The sequence below is a fragment of the Thamnophis sirtalis genome, unplaced genomic scaffold, assembly GCF_051295495.1.
Source record: "Thamnophis sirtalis isolate CommonGarterSnake01/CBP01778 unplaced genomic scaffold, rThaSir2_p1.2 scaffold_13, whole genome shotgun sequence".
NCBI classification, from domain to species: Eukaryota; Metazoa; Chordata; class Lepidosauria; order Squamata; family Natricidae; genus Thamnophis; species Thamnophis sirtalis.
The window spans coordinates 58308422-58328322 of NW_028261393.1; positions in this window are offsets into that span (position 1 = coordinate 58308422).

A 19901-nucleotide genomic window follows, 5' to 3' on the forward strand; every position below is an offset into this window, starting at 1 on the left:
CAAGCTTAGCATCTTAGCCACTGAGCCACCGGATCGAAGTCCTGGCAGTCAGCCTGCAATACTGTGTTCTAACCCAGTGTTTCTCAACCTTGGCAACTTGAAGATGTCCGGACTTCAACTCCCAGAATTCCCCAGCCAGCATTCGGCTGGCTGGGGGATTCTGGGAGTTGAAGTCCGGACATCTTCAAGTTGCCAAGGTTGAGAAACACTGTTCTAACCACTGGGAAGGAAGGGAGGGAGGGGGAGGGAGAGAGGGAAGAAGGAAGGGAGGGAGGGGAGGGAGGGAGGGAGGGAGGGAGGGAGGAATAGCACTTAGACTTATATACCAGTCAGGTGCTTTCCAGCCCTCTCTAAGTGGTTTACAGAGTCAGCATTTTCACTCCCCCCCCCCCAACAATCTGGGGTTCCCATTTTACCGACCTGGGAAACTGGGGTGAGCCAGCAGCCTAAACCTGTGGGTCTGTATGCCCGCGACTCTCCCAGTGAGCCCTTTGCCACTCCTTTTGGCCTTGAGAGCTGACCCCCAAGGTTTGCAACCCTTTGAAAGCCCCAGGTCCAGGTAGGCCAACATGGCCCATGTGCCACAGCCGTCCACAGGCAGTTTCCCTCTTTCTTCTAAGAGGCTGACAGGCAGGCATCCACCAGGGGAGGAGCTAGGACAGCAATCACAACCGGATCCTCAGGTTTTTGCCGACCTCCTTGGCCAAGGATGATGGGAGCTGGAGTCCCCGGGAGCTGTCCAACCGGCCAGAATGGGCTCCTCTTTGGAGTCGAAGGCACTTTGCAGCCCGCAGGGGACCCGCTTCTCCTCTCCACGCCCCCCTCTCCCCAGCTGCGTCTAGGAAAAAGTCCGGCTTTCCAACGGAGGAGCGGCGGCGGCGGCGGCGGCCGGATCCAGAGGGAGGCGAGGGGCCAGGCTGGCGCAGCCGGTCCGGGGAGTTTAGCCAGGTTCGCCCGGGGTTGGGCGTGAGTAAGCGAGGGAGTCGGGCGCTTCGCCGGCCGCTTCTCCGCCCAGGCCGATCGCGTCAAACAGGAGGAGGAGGAGGCGCGGGGGTCGCGGCTGGCTCGCACTCACCCGGCTGCGCGGACTTTGCGCCAAGATCCTCCGGTCAGGATCGCGGCGCAGCCCAGGAGTTGCGGGGCGGGGAGGAGGAGGAAAAGATGGGTGGTGTGTCTGGCTCTCTTCTGGCTGCGCGGAGATCCCCTAAGAGCCCTCGGTTAGGATCGCGGGTGGGCGCAGGCCGGGAGTTGCGCGGAGGAGGAGGGCGCGGAAGACGAGAGCGCGGGACCAGGTGCACCAGCCGGCCTCCCCCAGCCACCGGCCGCTGCTCCCCGGGCGCTCGCGGGGGCGCCGCTTCTCCTTTAAGGCGGGTGGGGGGGCGCGGGCAGGGCCGGGTGGGGGGGCGTCGCGGGGCCCCTCCCCGCCCTGTGACGTGGCCCTATCAGCTGCGCCGCCGCTCGCCCACTCCGCCCCCCCAGCCAGGAAACGGGGGCCGGCGGGGAGCGCAGCGCGCCGAGCCAGACAGCGGCTCATTAGCCAACGGCGCCGCCGCCGCGATGAACTTGTCGGGAACCTGAGGCCGGAGCGCAGCGCAGCCCAGCCAGGGACGGCCGAGCAGGAGCCGCCGCCGGCCGGGAAGGAAGGAAGGCAGCCGCGCAGGCGGGCCCCGCGCCCGGCGCTCCCGAGTGGATGTAAAGCGCTGGGCCAGCGCCGCTCCAAGATGCTTCTAGTTTCCCCGCGGGTAGAAGCACCACGCATGTCACGGTGAGCCCCGGCGGGGAGCGGGGGGAGGAGGGGGGCGCCCAGCGGCTCCGCTTGGCCTTCCGGCGTCCCGGACTTTCATTGTATCTTCTTGGCAAGGCAGCCGCCGCTCGGGGGAGGAAGAGACCCGCGGAGGGAGGGAGGGGGAGGCTCGGCCAGCGGTCTCCACGGCTTTCCTCCTTCTTTCCCTCCTTTGCCCTTTTCCTTCCTTCCTTCCTTCCTTCCTTCCTTCTCTTTCTTTCTTCCCCCCTCCCTCCTCCTCTTTCTTTCTTTCCTCCCTCCCTCGCCCTTTTCCTTCCTTTCTTCCTTCTCTCCCTCGTTTCCCTTCCCTCCTTCCTTCCTTCTTCCCTCCCACCTTTTCCTCCCTTCCTTTCCCTTCTCTCCTCCTTTTCCTCCCCTCCTCCCATCCTTCCTTTCCTTCTTGCCCGGGCAGCGTAGCTTTACCCGGGTGGGGGTGGGCTTGGGGGGGGGGTGTGCTTTGAATCTCTGGCGGGGCTCCTTCTCCACTCGGGGCCGCGGCGGGGCCGGGCGATGGAGGGAAGGCAGCGGGCGGCTTCTCGGAAGGCAGGCTCGTTCCGGAGCGGCGGGCGGGGGAAGGGCAGGGCCGGCTGGGCGAAGGCAGACAAAGTGCTGCTGTCTTGGCGGCGGGGCCGGCTGGGGAGCAGCAGAAGCAGCTGCCGGCGGTGGAGGCGACCAAGCGGGGGAGACGCGCTCCTGACTCGCTCCTTGTTTCATTCCTCCCCCCCCCTTACACACAAACACGCCCCACGCAGGAACCGTGGGGTCCTCCTCCTCCTCCGCCCCCCCTTCCCACGCTGGGTCCCCGCGGCAGAGTCGGTGGGCTCGGCCTCCCGCCCCCTCCTCTCCTCCTCCCCCCCGCCAGCTCTGGAGCCCTCCCCCCCCTTCCCTCCCCCCTCCTCTTCATCCTGGCTTGTCACGAAGCTGCGTGGAGGGGGGGGGCGTTGTGTGTGGAGGGGGGGCGGGGGGCTTTGGGAGCCGCGAAGGCGACTCGCATTGTGCGCGAGGATTTGAAAAACGCGGAGGCGCGTGACGGCTTCGGCTTCCCTTCGGACCGAGCCGGGGCTCCGGCTGCATTGTCAGCCCCCGTTCCTGGAGAAGAAGGGAGCCCCGCTCGCCCTTCGCTCCGGAGGAAACCGCTGACGGCGCAGGTTGAGGTTTCATTGGGGAGGGGGGGCTTTAATAGAAAAAAGGGGGGAGGCGGTAGGGACAAGAGTTTTTTTTTAAGGAGGCTTGTTTTCCCTAATCCACTAAATAATAAATAATCCTAATAAGGACGGCGATAATATAATACATCTGAAGAGGGTGTTTGGTCGATATCTAGGACGCTGCAGCAACGCTGAGCCCCCGTCAGTGGGATTTGCGATGCCTTTTGAATGTTCAGTTGGCTGAGTTTCATGTTTGATGAATAAAGTGTATAATAATTATATAGATCCTTAAAGCTTCCTTCTGGGGATGAGGATGCTACCCCCCCCCCACTACTTCTACTTGGTAGTTCTCTGCCTTTCGCTATCCCTCCCCCCTTTCCCCCCCCCCCGTGTTCTTGGTTCTCTCCTAAAGGCTCCGTGGGGGCCGCTCCCCCCGCCGTCCTTTCCTAAAGGGGGGAGAGATCGGAATCAGAAGCGCCCCAGAGGGCTGCCCTCCTGTCAAACGGCGCTGTGTGTGTGTGTGTGTGTGTGTGTGTGTGTTGTCGCCCTATTTCTTCTGCTCGTCCCCCCTTCCAACCAGGGAAGAAAAGAGAAAAAAAACAAACCAACTTCCTTAACCCTTGGAAAAGCTTCTGCGAAGTTCCTAAGTGCCGGCTTTTTTGCTTTGCCTTGTGAATTTTTCCTCCTCCTCCTCCTCCGTCTCTTTCCACCCGTGCTGACTCATTTCTTTAACCCAAAAAAAAAGTATTTTGATTTCTCACCCAGTGATTAAGAGGTAAGGTTGAAGGAGCCACTTTGCAGAATAAACAAGGGCTGCGCTGTTGACTGGAGACTTCAGCTGTCTCTCTGTCTTCTCTCTCTTTTTTCTCCCTCCTTTACTCTCTCCCCTCTCCTCTCTTTCTCTCTCTCCTGCTCTCTCTTTCACTCTCTCTTTCTCTCTCTCTTTCTCTCTTTCCTCTCCTTTTCTCCCTCTTTCTCCTTCTCTCTTCCCTCTCTTCTATCTCTTTTCTCTCTCTCCTCTCTTTTTTTCCTTCCTTCCCTCTCTCTGACTCTTGTCTCCCCTTCTCTCTTTCTCCTCTCTCTCTTTCTCCCTGCCTCTCTCTCTCTCTCTCTCTCTCTCTCTCCCTGGAGGCAGCATGCTGGTGGCTGCCACTTTGCTGCTTCACCTGCTTCTCCTGCATTTGCCACCCTGTCTGCAGACAACCCCTCCCCAATTGAGGCTTTTGGGGAGGGGAGGACGATGCCCTCTTCTTTGAGTGCCTTTCCACACAAACACACGACTGGGGTCACACAGCCCTGGGTTTTGTTATTTCTGTGTTAAAGGGTGTGTGTGTGTGTGTGTGTGTTCAGGGGTGGCTGTGTAACCAGGGTGATCAGGAGGGGAGTAATCCTGGAAAGGGACACACACACACACACACACACACACACACACACACACGGAGGAGGGGGGGGAGAAAGAGGATGACAGTCCCCGCCCTCCCTTTCCCTCTTTTTCTTTTCAGAGTTTTCCTCTTGCCTGGAATAATACATTTTAAAAGCCCCCCCCCCTCTTCTCCCTCTCCTTTCCGCAGGCTGGAGTTGGGAGGAAGCAGGAGGGGAGGGGGGGAGGAGGAGGGAGGGGAGGGGGGAAGGAATGGCACTGTGTGTGGAGATTAATGGGTTGTGGGGTGGGGGCCGTCTCCCTTTGCCAGCCTCCTCCGCTGTGGGTTTTGCAGAGAGGGGGGCTCGGGGGGGGGGCCCTCGGCCTATCCCATCCTCTCTTTTTTTTAACTATGGCAAAAAAAGGGGGGGGCTTCCTTTGAGAGTCAATAAAGGCAGACTAGTTCTCAACTTGCAACCATCCCTTTAGCTCAAAGTGACGGCAGCGGCACAGGGGAAAAAAAGGGCTCTCGGGACCCGATCCAAACTCCCGGCTGCCTTGGCAACTGGCTCACATTTATGACGGGTTGCACATGTCGTGGATTCCCCTCTGGAGATCTTCCGGAAAGCCGAGTCAGCTTCCCAACCGTGTTACTAACTTAACCGCTGCAATGATTCACTTGGTAGCCCCTGGCGAGAATGGCTGTAAAAGGGGGGCCAAACCGTTGCCTCGTTTAGCAACGGGAGGGTTTGAGTGGGGGGGGGGGGTTACTCCCGGTTTGGCCGAAGCGGTAGTAGCGGTGGTGGGAGGCTCCGCCCACCCGCCCAGACACTTGTGCACATGCGCAGAACGTCACGCACCCAAACCGGTAGTAAAAAAAATTGGCAACCCACCACTGGGGGGTTGGACTCAGTGGTCATAAGGTGAGGACTTACCTTTAAATGACCTTCTCCCCTGCTTACTCACCAGAGTTACAGCCTCATACACAGGGGCCCACCCCAGTGGTGGGTTGCCAATTTTTTGACTACCGGTTCGGGTGCGCACGCCTCCCGCCGCGGCTACAACCGGTTTGGCCGATCCAGGCTGAACCCACCTCTGGCCCACCCCAATATATAAAGGGGGTGGGCTTTTCTGTCAGTGGGGACTGCGAGGTTAGAGGTTAGTAAAGGGGCTTGTAGAATTGTTCCGCTGACTTGTATGTACAGGAAGTCCTCGACTTACGACCACAACGGACCCCAAGATTTCCGTTGTTAAGCGAGACAAGTGTGTTTTGTCCTATTTTACGACCTTTCTTGCCACGCTTGTTAAGTGAATCGTCGTTGTTAAGTGAGCCTGGCTCACCCCGTGGGCTTCTCTGGTCGAAAGGTTGCAAAAGGGGCTCAGGGGATCGTGGGACACCGCAACGGTCGTAAGTATGAACCTGTTGCCAAGCGTCTGGTTTTTGATCCCACGAGCATGGGAATGCCATGGGTAGCATGGGTAAGTGTGAAACGCAGCCGTAAGTCCCTTTTTACAGCTCTGTTAAGTGGTGGCTAAATGGACGGTTGTGTTTACCTGCCTAATAACCGGTCCGGAAACATGGCGATGTGGGTCTGGAGCTGGCCGTCCCTCTGCCAGGTCCTTCTGGGTGTAAACAGAAAGGGCCAAGCCAACATAGAAGTGGCTCTTTCACCTGGCACAACTAATGAGGAAGGGATTGTCCAAGGGGCAGCTAGAGTCGTGGGATGCCAAAAGCTAACCCAGCGCGTCATAGGGAAAGACGGTGGGTGAACCACTTCAACATCCTGGGCTAAACAAGCAGGGATCTATTCCAAAAAAAGTAGAAGCTTTGTAAGAAGTGAAGGGCCTATTTTTTGCTATAGACGGGAGCAAGGTATCTCATCCTTGGCCACTTGAAGATGGGTGGACTTCAACTCCCAGAATTCCCCAGCCAACATGTGTTCTGGGAGTGGAAGTCCATATCTTTTAAACTATCAAGGCTGAAACGCCTTAGGGCAATCCACGAAGCTCAAGTGAGACTCTAGTCCAGTCTTGTTTCTCTTTCTTGCCCCCAAAATGTGGGTTTTCTGTCAAGGGGATCATTAAGAATGAGAGTCGCTGGTGCCGCTTCTAATATTGGCTGTTTTTTAGTCTGTCCTCCACCTGTGAGTTAATTCCTATGAATGGAGCTGAAGCTGTTCTGAACAGCTACTACTGCTCGGAAACTTGGCTTTTCCACCCAGTAAGGAAATATGTTGTTTTCCTATTTTTTCTATGTTTAGCTCTTTAATCTCTGATTAATTCCTAATGCATCTTAGTTTTGGAACTCCTTTAGATGTGGGAGAAACAAACCAGGGAAAAGAGCAGGTGGTTTACTGAAGAGCATCTTTGCAAGTTGTTTTACAGAGGGATACAATCAGGATCAAGGGAGGGACTAAGGCCGCTCTATAAAGCCTTAGTAAGGCCACACTTGGAATATTGCATCCAGTTTTGGTCTCCACACTATAAAAAAGATGTTGAGACTCTGGAAAGAGTGCAGAGAGGAGCAATCAAGAGGATGAGGGGACTGGAGACTAAAATATACGATGAACGGTTGCAAGAACTGGGCATGGCTGGTCTAGTGAAGAGAAGGACCAGGGGAGACAGGAGAGCAGCCTTCCAATATTTAAGGGGCTGCCACAGAGAGGAGGAAGGGGGTCAGGCTATTCTCCAAAGCCCCCGAAGGCCAGGCAAGGAATAATAGATGGAAACTGACCCAGGAGAGATTCAACCTGGAAATAAGGAGGAATTTCCTGACAGTGAGAACAGTCAGCCCATGGAACCAGAAGTTGCCTTTGGAAGTTGTGGGAGCTTCATCACTTGAGACTTTCAAGAAGAGACTGGACTGCCATCGGCCAGAAAGGATGTTAGGGTCTGCTTGGGGGGTTTGGACTAGATGACCTATAAGGTCCCTTCCAACCCTGTATGGTCCATATGGATATAGTTTCTCGGTCTTTATGGAAGTGACTGGCTCAAATCTGGATCCGAAAGAGGGGATAGGGAAGAGATGTAGGGTGTAAACTCCACATCTGATGAGCAGTAAAGAAGGACACATCATAAAGTTGTTGAATTTGGCAGAACTGAGTGGGAATGCATGCTTGGTTTCATGTGGAAGGTTTAAGCCATTGTAGGATTGCCCAAATGTGGGCTTAACACGCTGGGTTAAACTAACTACGGACCGCGATTGGGGGTATACCATGGCTGTAAGGAATAGGTAGATCCATTTATCAAGAAGGGCAGTCTACAGGTGGCCCTGTTACTTATGACCACAGTCCAAAATTTCTGTCGTTAAGCAGGACAGAAGTGAGTTTTGCTCCATTTCACCACCTGTCTTGACACAGTTCTTAAGTGAACCGCCGCAGTTAAGTTACTAAGACGGTTGTTAAGCGAATCAGGCTCCCCCCATTTCCTTTGGTTGTCAGAAGGTCTCAAAAGGGGACTAGAGAGTCATCGGCCCCTTTTATTCCAGGGGTCGTCGTAATTTGAAACAGTCACTAAATCAGTGTTTCTCAACCTTGGCGACTTTCAGTCCTGTGGACTTCAACTCCCAGAATTCCCCCAGCCAGCATAGCTGGCTGGGGGAATTCTGGGAGTTGAAGTCCACAGGACTGAAAGTCGCCAAGGTTGAGAAACACTGCACTAAATGAATGGTTTTGTATGTCGAGGATTAACCTGTAGTTTGTTTCCAAACGAGGGTGTGGTTTCTAGTGGCAGCTTTTAACCTTTCTTGAGATCAGTCAAGAGGTGGGGAAAAAAAACCCTTATTATCAAAGAATAAATGAAACCTGTCCAGGTTTTAGGATGGCTTCACCTGAGAAGGACGCAGTGAAGGTTAGAAGTTGGGGAGGAATTGAGTTCTAAGAAAGCTTCAGTATCTCTTTTATCTCTCATCTTCACTAAACTTTGTATATTTACATCACTGCTTCCTGGACACATTGGGGTTGCAGTCCCTTGGTTTGATCTGATTCTTACTCAAGCATCTCCTTGAGAAATGTGCGGGGTAGACAGAGACACCGGCAGGGGTTTGCTAAACTGATGGCCACCGTTTGAGAGAGGGAGAGAGAGAGAAAGAGAGAGAGAGAAAGAGAGAGAGAGAGGGAGAGAGAGAGAGGGAGAGAGAGAGAGGGAGGGAGAAAGGAGAGAGGAATAGAGAGAGAGGAACAGCGAGAGGGAGAGGGAGGAGAAAGGGACAGAGAGAGGGAGAGAGAGGGAGAGGGAGAGAGAGAGGGAGAAAGGAGAGAGGAATAGAGAGAGGGAGAAAGAGAGGGGAGAGAGAGAGGAGGGGGAGAGAGGAATAGAGAGAGGAAGGAGAAAGGGAGGGAGAGAGAGAGATGGAGAGAGGGGGGGAGGGAGGGAGGGAGAGGGAGGGAGGGAAAGGGAGAGAGGGAGAGAGAGAAAGATGGAGAGAGAGGGGGAGAGGAGGGAGAGAGGGAGGGAGGAAGAGAGAGGGAGGGAAGGAAAGGGAGAGGGAAAGGGAGAGAGAGAGGGAGAGAGATGGAGCGAGAGGGGGAGAGAGGAATAGAGAGAGTAAGGAGAAGGAGGGAGAGAGAGGGGGAGGGAGGGAGGGAGAGAGAGCGAGGGAGGGAGAGAGAGAGGGAGGGAAAGGGAGAGAGAGGGAGGGAAAGGGAGAGAGAGGGAGAGAGGGAGAGGGAGAGCGCCTATGGCATCCATGTGCCCAAATGCCACGCAGAGCCATGTCCCTCGGCCTTGCCTGTTTGTCTTCCAGGTTTCTGGCGCACAGGCACGCACGACGATCAGCTGTCCTTCATGCGCGGGGCAGTGCCAAAGGCCAGTGTGCGTGTGCTGATTGTCGGGTGGGCATGCATGCGAACCCAGGAGTTCGGCTTTTCCAGAACCCCGACGAGCGTGCGCGCACATGACGTTTCCGTGCGAGTGCCGGAAAGGGTGGCCATCCCTGGCTTAAGCCCTGGTGCTATCAACTCTTCCCCAGTCTGACTATGAACAATCCATCCGGTGCAAAGCAGGGTCTCTCCCTTCCCCCCTCCCCCCCTTTTTAAGTTCCTCCTCTTCCTCCCCCCCTCCTCCTCCCCCCCCCTCCTCCTTTGTGCTTCTCTCCTGGAGCAGGATTATTGGAAACCAAAGCTGCCAAACAGAGCGATGGAACATATGGTGCCTCCATAAGAGAAGCAACTAAAATGGTATTGAACCTGGTGGAGTGACCAGCTGTTGGTGGCCAGCTAATCAGCTCATCCCTTAAAGAAACAGCGCTCCCTTTTTCTGTCCCTCTCCCCCCCCCACCCCATCTTCTCCCCTTCCCTCCCCCATCTAGATGGTTCCTGGTGTTTGCATACTAAAAAGTTCTCGCCAGGAAGAGGGAAATTGTGATCTCATCTCCTGCTTCGCTCGCCTTTTCTTTTGCCGCCTCTCCCCTCCCACCTCACACACCCCACCCCCCCAAATATATTTGGGTGCAGAATGGGACAAGGAGTAAAGGCTGGTAGCGGGTCCTCCCGGGTGCTTAGAAGTCAAACTGGTAGGCTTTTTCCCACGTGGGCAAGGCAACTGGAGTTTCCATCAAGGAAAAGGACGCTCTGGTTTTCCGAATACTTTTATTGAATTAAATACCTTTTATTTGGCCAAGTTTGGCCAAGTTTGATTAGGCAAACAAGGAAAAGGGAGCTCTCTTTTTCCGAATACTTTTATTGAATTAAATACCTTTTATTTGGCCAAGTCTGATTAGGCAAAGAAGGAATTTGTCTCTGGTACGGAAGCACTTCTATAACAACAAACGATCTAATCGGTAAAATGCAGGTTTTCGGTCTGGCTAGTCTAAAGAAAAGAAGAAATAGGGGTGACATGATAGCCATATCCCAGTACTTGAGGGGCTGCCACAAAGAAGAGGGGGTCAACTTATTCTACCAAGCACCCAAAGGCAGGAGGAGAAGCAAGAGATGGAAACTAATCAAGGAGAGAAGGAATTAAGGAGAAACCCCCTAACAGTGAGGACAATTCACCTTCAGAAATCATGGGTGCTCCATCATTGGGGGATTTTAAGAAGAGACTGGACAGTCACTTCCCTGAAATAGTATCGTTTCTCCTGCTTGAGCAGGGGGCTGGACTAGAAGACCTCCAAGGTCCCTTCCAGCTCATTTATTCTATTCTAAATTCACACGTAAAGCAACAGAGAGAAAAAAGCTACAGCCCCCACTATATGGGTTAATATAACGGTAGCCCTTCACTTGCAACAGATTGTTTGAAATTACAACATCACTGGAAAAAAACGCAACCTAGGATGCGTTTTTCAGACTTACGACCGTTGTGGCATCCCCCACAGTCACGTGATCAAAATCCAGAATACTTGGCAACTGGCATGTACCTATGACGGTGGTAGAGTCTCCTTTGGCGACCTTCTAAGCAGCGACGGGGAAGCCAGAACCGTGTTACTGCCAGGATTCACTTAATAACAGTGGCAAGAAAGGTCGTGAAAAGGGGACAAAACTCACTTAACAAAAACCTTCGCAACCGACACGTTGGGCTCAGTTGTGGTGGTAAGTCAAGAACTACCCGTACATAATATATAATTATATATTATATATGTATTATAGATTATAGATCAGTGTTTCTCAACCTTGGCAACTTGAAGATGTCCGGACTTCAACTCCCAGAATTCCCCAGCAGTGGTTAGGACAGTGTTTCTCAACCTTGTCAACTTGAAGATGTCCGGACTTCAACTCCCAGAATTCCCCAGCAGTGGTTAGGACAGTGTTTCTCAACCTTGTCAACTTGAAGATGTCCGGACTTCAACTCCCAGAGTTCCCCAGCCAGCATTCGCTGGCTGGGGAATTCTGGGAGTTGAAGTCCGGACATCTTCAAGTGGCCAAGGTTGAGAAACACTGTTATAGATTATTATATATTATATATTGCAATATATAGTTTGTACCAAGGAAAACTTTTGGGAGGCAACTGAAAGAAGCACTTGTAATTTTGGCTCTTTGTACCGTCTCTACACACACACACACACACACACACAGACACACTGTCATTGTGTAAGGATTATTTCAGCCATAATAAGTGAAGACAGCTGTTTTTCCTGTAGTTCGTCCTCCCCGGTGTCCCAGGCGCTGCGTGTGTGTGTAGGGGGGGGGGAGAGTACTTCTAAACCTACAAATCTCATGGCCGCCCTCCTCCTCTGCCTCCCCCACAGCCAAACCTTGCAATTAGCCCCTTGTCGATAACAGAGATCGGCTTTTATCCAGCCATCTTGTCTGCCTGCCAAGCCACACAAACACACACACAGACACACACACACACACACCCCAGCTGCTTACGCCTTGAGACTCTTCCCAAACTCTCCAGAGTATGTTGACGGAGGAAAAAGCCGGGGCTGGCTGGAACCGAGAACGAAGCCAACTTTCTCCCCATTTCGGCAGGGTTACAAACCTCCCACCCATCTCCATATGTTGTGGGGAAATAGCAGGGGCTCCCTTTTGTGTGTGTGTGTGCGTGTGTGCTTGTGTGTGTGTGTGAATCAATTTAGAGAAAGCCGCTTCTGGGTTTAGAAGCGAGAGAGAGCAGGATATTCCATGTTAGGAAAACATGAGCAAAGGGCGATTGTGATGTTTTCCGTCCTGCTGACGTCGGTGGTGACACAGCTGTGTAGGCTGCAGTCACAACGCTTTGCAACTCAACCAGGAAGTTTAGTTTGTCGGGATTGTTGGGGGTTGGAAAAGCGAGGGTTTCAGCTCGCTCGAGGTGGCGCTGGAAGAGAGCAACAAAGCGCTCAGCTGCGTTGAGATTCCCCCCCTTTGTGTGGGTGCGTTTCAAGTGCTTTAAAAGAGGAACTCTGGGAAAGGGAAATGCAGACTTAGGACAGTTCCCGTAGTGGCCCTTCCAAGTTACAACGGCCCTTATGGCCATTTTTCACACTTACGACCCTTGCGGCATCCCCGTGGCCACGTGATTGACCTTCGGAAGCTTCACAACTGACTCATGGGGTGGCTGCCGTGTCCTTGGGGTGGGGACTCTGAGACCTTCTGAGCAGCACAAGGAAGGGGGAAGTCAGATCCCCTTCACCCCTGGCTTTCTCATTTAATAGCTGAGGTGATTCACTTCACCAAAGCGGCAAGAAAAAGTCATAAAATGGGGGGAAACTCCGTAACAAATGTCTCGCTTAGCATCCTAAATTCAGGCTCAGTTGTTGTAAGTTGAGAGCTGTAAAACGCTTTTTAACTGCTAGGAGAGAGAGAGAAACACAGTGAGAGAGACAGAGGGAGAGGTAGAAAGACACACACACACACACACACACACAGAGAGAGAGAGAGAGAGAGAGAGAGAGAGAGAGAAACAGAGAGAGAGAGAGAAGAGAGAAAGAAGAGAGAGAGTCAGAGAAGAGAGAGAAACACAGAGAATAGAGAGAGAGTAAAAAACACAGAAAAGAGAGAGAGAGAAAAACAGGAGAGAAAGAAGAGAGAGAAACACAGAATAGAGAGAAACACAGAGAAAAGAGAGAGTAAAAAACACAGAGAGAGAGACACAGAGAGAGAGAGAAGAGAGAAAGAAGAGAGGGAGAAACTGAGAGAGAGAAACACAGAGAAGAGAGAGTAAAAAACACAAAGAAGAGAGAAAAAAACAGGAGAGAAAGAAGAGAGAGAGAGAAAGCGAAAGAAAAGAGAGAAACACAGAGAAGAGAGAGAAACACAGAGGAACGAGAGAGAGTAAAAAACACAGAAGAGAGAGAAAAAAACAGAAAGAAGAGAGAGAGACAGAGAGAGAGAAGAGAGAAAGAAGAGAGAGAAGCACAGAGAAGAGAGAGAAACACAGAGAAAAGAGAGACAGTAAAAAATACAGAAAGAAGAGAGAGAAAAAAACAGAGGAGAGAAAGAAGAGAGAGAGAAACACAGAGAAGAGAGAGAGAGAGTAAAAAACACAGAAAGAAGAGAGAGACAGAGAAAAAACAGAGAGGAGAGAAAGAAGAGAGAAAGAAACACACAGAGAGAGAGAGAGAGAGAGAGAGATGTTTCCTGTAAACCTGTTGTGGGAAAGAGGGCAGTGAGAAACATTCAAGGTCTACTTGAGTCTTGGGGATCTTCCACTGAATGCAAGGAGGTCAACAGTGATGCTTCTGTTCACCTTCAGATGACCACAAAGTGAGGAGGGCAGCTCAAAACAAGTCACAAAAACCAACCGGCGGGAATCTGTGTCTGTGTTTTTGGTTCTTGGCCCTCCGCCCATTGAGCCTCCTTTAGTCATCGGGCTCAGTATTTGGGTTTTCTAAAAAATAAAAAAGAATCCCCAGCCCAGCGGAGTCTCCGAGGCTACCGGATGGAAGGTGGAGCTGTAGAAATCTAACTGCTCTCGGCCCTTTTTCCCCAGAGTCCAGATTGTCCGAAGGGGCTTATTGTTTTCAAGAGGCAACTGGGCTGTCTGGTTTTTCTTTGAAGAGGTTTCGCTCCTCATCCAAGAAGCTTCTTCAGCTTCTCTCAGAAGCTTCTTCTGCTCTCCGAGTTTAACGTAACAGCCGTTGTAGCATCCTCGTGGCCGCGTGATCAGAATTTGGACGCTTGGTAACCGCTTCATATTTATGACGGTTCCTACATCCTGGGGGCACATGATCCCCTTCGTTGCTACGTCCCGGGGGCACATGATCCCCTTCCCCGTCCCTGGGGAAGCCAGATCCACTCAACAACCGTGTTACTAAGTTAACAACTGCGGCTGTTCGCTTAACAACAGTGGCAAAAAAAGATCTTTAAGGGGGGGGGGAGCAGAACTCACTTAACAACCGTCTTGTTCAGCAACAGACATTTGAGGCTCATCTGCCACGTCAAAGCAAGTTCTTTGAGTTCTGAAAATAAACCATAGATTCAAACTTCGGGGGGGCTCCCCAAGTCTTTGTGTTTATGAGCCGCAGTGGCCCAGTGGTCAGAGTGCGGTACTGCAGGCTGCTTCTGCTGACTGCCGGTTGACTGCAATTTGGCAGATCGAATCTCACCAGGCTCAAGGTTGACTCAGCCTTCCCTCCTTCCGAGGTGGGTCAAATGAGGACCCGGATTGTTGAGGGCAAGAGGCTGGCTCCGTAAACCCCTCGGAGAGGGCTGTAAAGCGCTGGCAAGCGTTGAATAAGTCTAAGGCAGTGTTTCTCAACCTTGGCGACTTTAAGTCCTGTGGACTTCAACTCCCAGAATCCCCCAGCCAGCAGAGCTGGCTGGGGGAATTCTGGGAGTTGAAGTCCACAGGACTTAAAGTCGCCATGGTTGAGAAACACTGGTCTAAGGGCTATTGCTATTGCGTGTTGGGAAACACTTGTGGTTTTCTGTTTGTAAACCTTGACAAGATTCGGAATTCATTTGTTGCTTATCCTCTGGAGTGGAGACATGCGGGATTTCCTCTGGCACCGCGTAGGGTAGGAACATGCCGTGTAGAAACAGGCCTTTCTGGTTCAGGATTGCAAAAGACCAGCGCAGGAAATCATCTGCACTTAAAAAGGTTCTCCCGATTCAAATCATGTTTTCTTTCTCCAGCTGCTGCCAGGGGACGATAAGCCTTTGGAAAGCGTGCAAGGCCAGGGACGTGGAAATGTCTTGACTTCTTGCTAACTTGTTGGCCGGTCAGATCTACACAGGCAGTCCTTGACTTAACCACAGTTCATGAAGTTATGGCAGCACAGGGAAAAAAAAAGTGGTTAGAAAAGATGATAGGAAAGCGTGGAGACTTTAAACCTGAACTGTTTTTTATTAGGTGTAACGTTGGCAAAACTTGTGAAGAAAAGTATATATTTAACTCTAGCTTGACACCCTGTGCTTCGCGACGGAACTATGTGATCGGGAAATCTGGTTCACTCCGGTTTAATCCGTTGGCTCAGTGGTGGTCAGTGATTGAGACACATAAGGGAATCTCTCCCGCTGCCTTGAGTCCGGAAACAGTTCCATGGGTGGAAGGTGTAGACGTATTGTAGAGGTCTAGTGACGTTTAGTACTGTAAGGAGCCCCAGGCCGCTCCTGAGTGAAGGAGTGGAACGTCTGCCAGTTTGAACTGAGGTAACAGAATGTGAGGCAACTGGCAGTCGGAACAGAGTTCTTTTCAGGTGGGGAGGGGGAGTAGAACACCTTAGCATCAGAGCATGTTAATTATTGTATAAGAAATACTAATGATCTGATGGTCATTTTGAAAAACCCTTTCTTAGCGAACACCTAGAAGCCAAGAGGAACGTCCATGCCAAATTTCAAGTTTGTAGGCTTGATGGTTCTGGAGATTTTGTGACGAATGAGTGGTATTCGGCTTTTATATAGAGAGATTACATGTCTTAACAGCAGGAGAATTATATATTTGCACAATATTGGAAAAACGAAGAAACACCGCCAGATGAAAAAAATAACTTATGACCATTTTTTTCATACTTACGGCAATTGAAGTGTCCCCACTGTGATCAAATTTTGTAGGCTTGGCAACTGGCTTGTATTTATGACGGTTGGGAGTCCTGGGGTCACATGATCCCGTTTGACGACCTTCGGACAAGCAAAGTCCATGGGGAAGCCAGATCCATTTAATAACCGTGTTATTCAATTAACAACTGCGGTGTTAACAACTGTGTCAAGAAAGGTCATAAAGTGGTGCAAAGCTCACTTAAATGTCTCACTTAGCAATGGGAATGTGGAGCTCAGTTGTGGTCGTAAAGCCGAGGAGAACTTGTTCTGTGGCGAGATCTATTCAAGCCAGGCAGTGGTATTCTTGCATAACAACATTTAAGTATTTCTCAATGTTGGTAACGTTAAAGACGTGTGGACTTCAACTCCCAGAATTCCCCAGCCAACTATGCTGTCTGGGGAATTCTGGGAGTTGAAGTCCACAAGTCCTAAAGTAGCCAAGATTGATAAAATAGGGGGCTGGACTAGAAGACCTCCACGGTCCTTTCCAGCTCATTCATTCATTCTAAAATAGGTCAAATAATGTGCCATAGATTTCTAGTTCTACCCAAGTTGGCCACTGGCTTCATTTAAGGAACGAATAACATCCTATTGCTAAGTTTCCCTCTCCTCCACCTTTCCGTGAAGGCCCAATTAGTCATTAGCCATCATCGCTACCTGGTTTTCCGGAATAACCTGATGGAGAAATAACAACAAATACATTGCAGATTAAAAGATTGGCTTGTCCGGGCTTCCAACCAGTGGAGAAATGCTACCGTCAGAGAATGCTAGAAATTGTGGGGCACAGCTGATTGCCAGGACTTTTTGAAAACCTTTTAAAGCATTTTTTAAAATTATTTGTTCAGGGGAACCGGTAGCTCCGACGATGAGCTGTGCGACAATCAGTCGTGCTGCACGATTTATACTCTCGCTGGGAAGCAGGGACGCCTCCTTTCCAGCGAATCTTAAATCACGCGGCACAGCTGCTCCCCCCCCCCCACTTCATGTTCTACTCCCCTCTGCAGAGACAGAAAGGGCTTCTTCAACCTCCTCCTCCAGCCCCCTGCGGTGCACCTGCGTGCGAACCGAACCGGTAGCGGACTTCAGAGCGTTTCACCCCTGCTTCCAACTAGTTTATATCAACATTGATTTATTTTCATTTTGTTTTTTAAAAAGGGGGGGGGGAAGCTTACGTTTAAAAGGAGCATGCTTTACACACACACACACACACACACACACACACACACACACACACACACACACACCCTGGGGCTCTCGAGCAGTTATTTTGGTGCCATAAATGTTGATATGGACATAATGGATCTTACTAAAAAAAACCCAACCCAACTCAAACGTCTTATCCAAGCAGAAAAACGCCGGGTGTTTGTTGGAGCAGAGAGATTGCTGAGTCTGAATTGAGGGCCCCAGATGTCTACGGACGATGCCAAGTTGGTTAGCGTAGTTCAGCACAATCCTACCCAGCTCTCTTTTAATAATAATAATAATATAATAATAACAACAACAACAACAACATACTCCAGGGCTATTGACAGATAACCAAGGCAGCACCAGTCAGCTGTAAAAGAAATATTCTGGGCGGGGGGGGGGGGGCTCTTTCCTTCCCAGAGATTTTACATGGCTCTTTAAAAAAAAAAGAAAACCTGGGGAATCTTCCTCTTGGCGCCGGGCATCTTAAATTTAGAGAAAGCTGGCAGAGATTCTGCAGCTGGCATCCAAGCACCAAAGGCTTGTCCATCTGCGGTGGCAGAGAAGCGGAGTCGAATGAGGTAGAGTCCCTTTGGTCCCCTTTGAAATGGGACAATGGGGTCGGTCGGTTGGGGGGGGGAGGAAACCATTGGGGGGCGGGGCTTGAGATAGATTGGCGACGTTTGAAAGAACCTTGGTTTGGCGTTTACATTGTCTTATCCTGGATTGGGGTGGGCTTTGTAAGTTATCCAGATACCTGGGATGAGGAGGAGGAGGAGAATGACTGTGGGGTCCTTCATGCTGAGCTGGGCTGTTTCCTTGCAGACATTTCATGACCCAACTAGGGAACATCATCAGTGCTAGAAGGGGGGGGTGGTGATGGTGGTGGGGAGGAGGAGGAGGAGGAGGAGAACTATGGGGTTCTTGGTGCTGAGCTTGGCTATTTTCTTGCAGACATCTCATGACCCAACTAGGGAACATCATCAGTGCTCGACGGGAGAAAGGTTTGCTGTCTGTTTTATACAAACCCCTTCTAGCACTGATGATGTTCCTTGTAGGGTAATGAAACATCATCAGGAAAACAACCGAGAACCGCACAGTTCAATCCTGAGCTGCAGATATCCTCTTCTATTGCTACAACCTTATATATCGGTGGCTGATTGAATATTGCCATTTCTGACTTCTACGGGTAGACAGGATACTTGGAGTGTAGCCAAGAAAACCGGGGAAGGCTTCTGGTTCCCCATACTTGCTCAAAGCATGGTCTGCATGTTTCCTTTGGAAGAGAAGGGACAGAGTATTCATTCCACCCCCCTCTTAAACCACAGTCTAGCCAGTGCTCATCTCAAATGTCAAAGATGTGTGGTTAATCCAAAACATGGTTCTACTTCGTCTGGCGAGAATTAGAAGGGGATAGGAGTTGCCTGCGATCATTGCTAAGATGGTCAAGATAGCAATAGCAGTTCGACTTATATACCGCTTCATAGGCCTTTCAGCCCTCTCTAGGCAGTTTACAGAGTCAGCATATCGCCCCCACAGTCTGGGTCCTCATTTCACCCACCTCGGAAGGATGGAAGGCTGAGTTAACCCTGAGCCAGTGAGATTTGAACCGCCGAACTGCAGAACTGCAGTCAGCTGAAGTGGCCTGCAGTACTGCACTCTAACCACTGCGCCACCTCATGCTAAACTATGGCCTGTTTAATTAACCATTGCCTGCTGATGAAGCCGCAGCTGGCTCAACGCAACAGGCCAAGACTAAGCCAAGCAACTCCCATTGAGGGTTAAAGCATGGGTGAACCCACCCTCACCCCTTCAAAGGGGGTGTTAGACAGTGTTTCTCAACTTACCCAAAAGTGGGATTCCCCCCCCTTGGATAATGACATGCACAAGCCCAGGGCCCATCGGAACAGAGGCACTTGAATTGACTTCAAGATTGCCACGCGCATTCAAATATATTCAAAAATCTCCCATTAAGTTGAAAAATCGATGAAATTACCAATAAAGATTGGTTGAAATGACATCGAGATCATTTTAATGTTATTATTTGTAATAGCTGATAACCTGCCGTTGCCCGGTATTTATTTATCCTAACCCTGTATTAGACAGGAAAAGGAATGAATTATATCGATAGTGTCAAGTGAAAATAATGCTGGAACACACACACACACACACACACACACACACACACACACACACACACGAACTTGAATCCAAAATGCACACTATCACTGTCAAAAGTACTGTAATTTGACACTATAGATATAATTATTCATTCCTTTTTCATTTCAGCAGCCCAGGCATTCCAGAGTTATGCTGCAACACACACACACACACATACACAATATGTCTGTGTGCGTGCGTGTGTGTGTGTTTTCGTAGATTTTCACGGTTGTAGGTATGCTAGTCTTGAATTCGGGTCTTTTCCCGTGTAAGATTGAGATTGTGTTGGCAACGTTTTGGTGAGGTCTCACTCGCCATCCTCAGGCCGGTGTTTTCGAAACGTTGCCAAGACAATCTCAATCTTACACAGGAAAAGACCCGAATACAACAAGGCGTGTGTGTGTGTATGTGTGTGTGTGTGTGTGTGTGTGTGTGCCACCCTTCTCTCCCTACAAGGTGATTCTGGGCAGCATAGAAACATCAGACTGAGGTATTGTTTTTAATAACCCAGGTTGTCCTTGAGTTGTGACCATTTGTTCAACGACCCCATGGAAGCAGGGGACCTATAACCAAGTCCTTAAAGTTCAGTAAGATTTTCTGGTGGTTTTTTCCCTCTGGAAAAGCACCGAGTCGGAGGCAGCCTCTGATCTAAGAGCACTAAGCAGGGTTGTGATGGCCAAAAAACCCCTTCACTAAGACAATAGTGGGCTGGCAGCTCCTGAATATTTACGTCCAGTCCCTAGGAGTTGAGTTGAGTTTGAAGACGACCTGTTTCTACTCACCCCGTGTGTCTTACTCCCTACTTTTAAAAAAAGCTGTTATTATGTGGTCGACCTACGGAACCAACACTTGTGCCGTTGGGGGGTTTG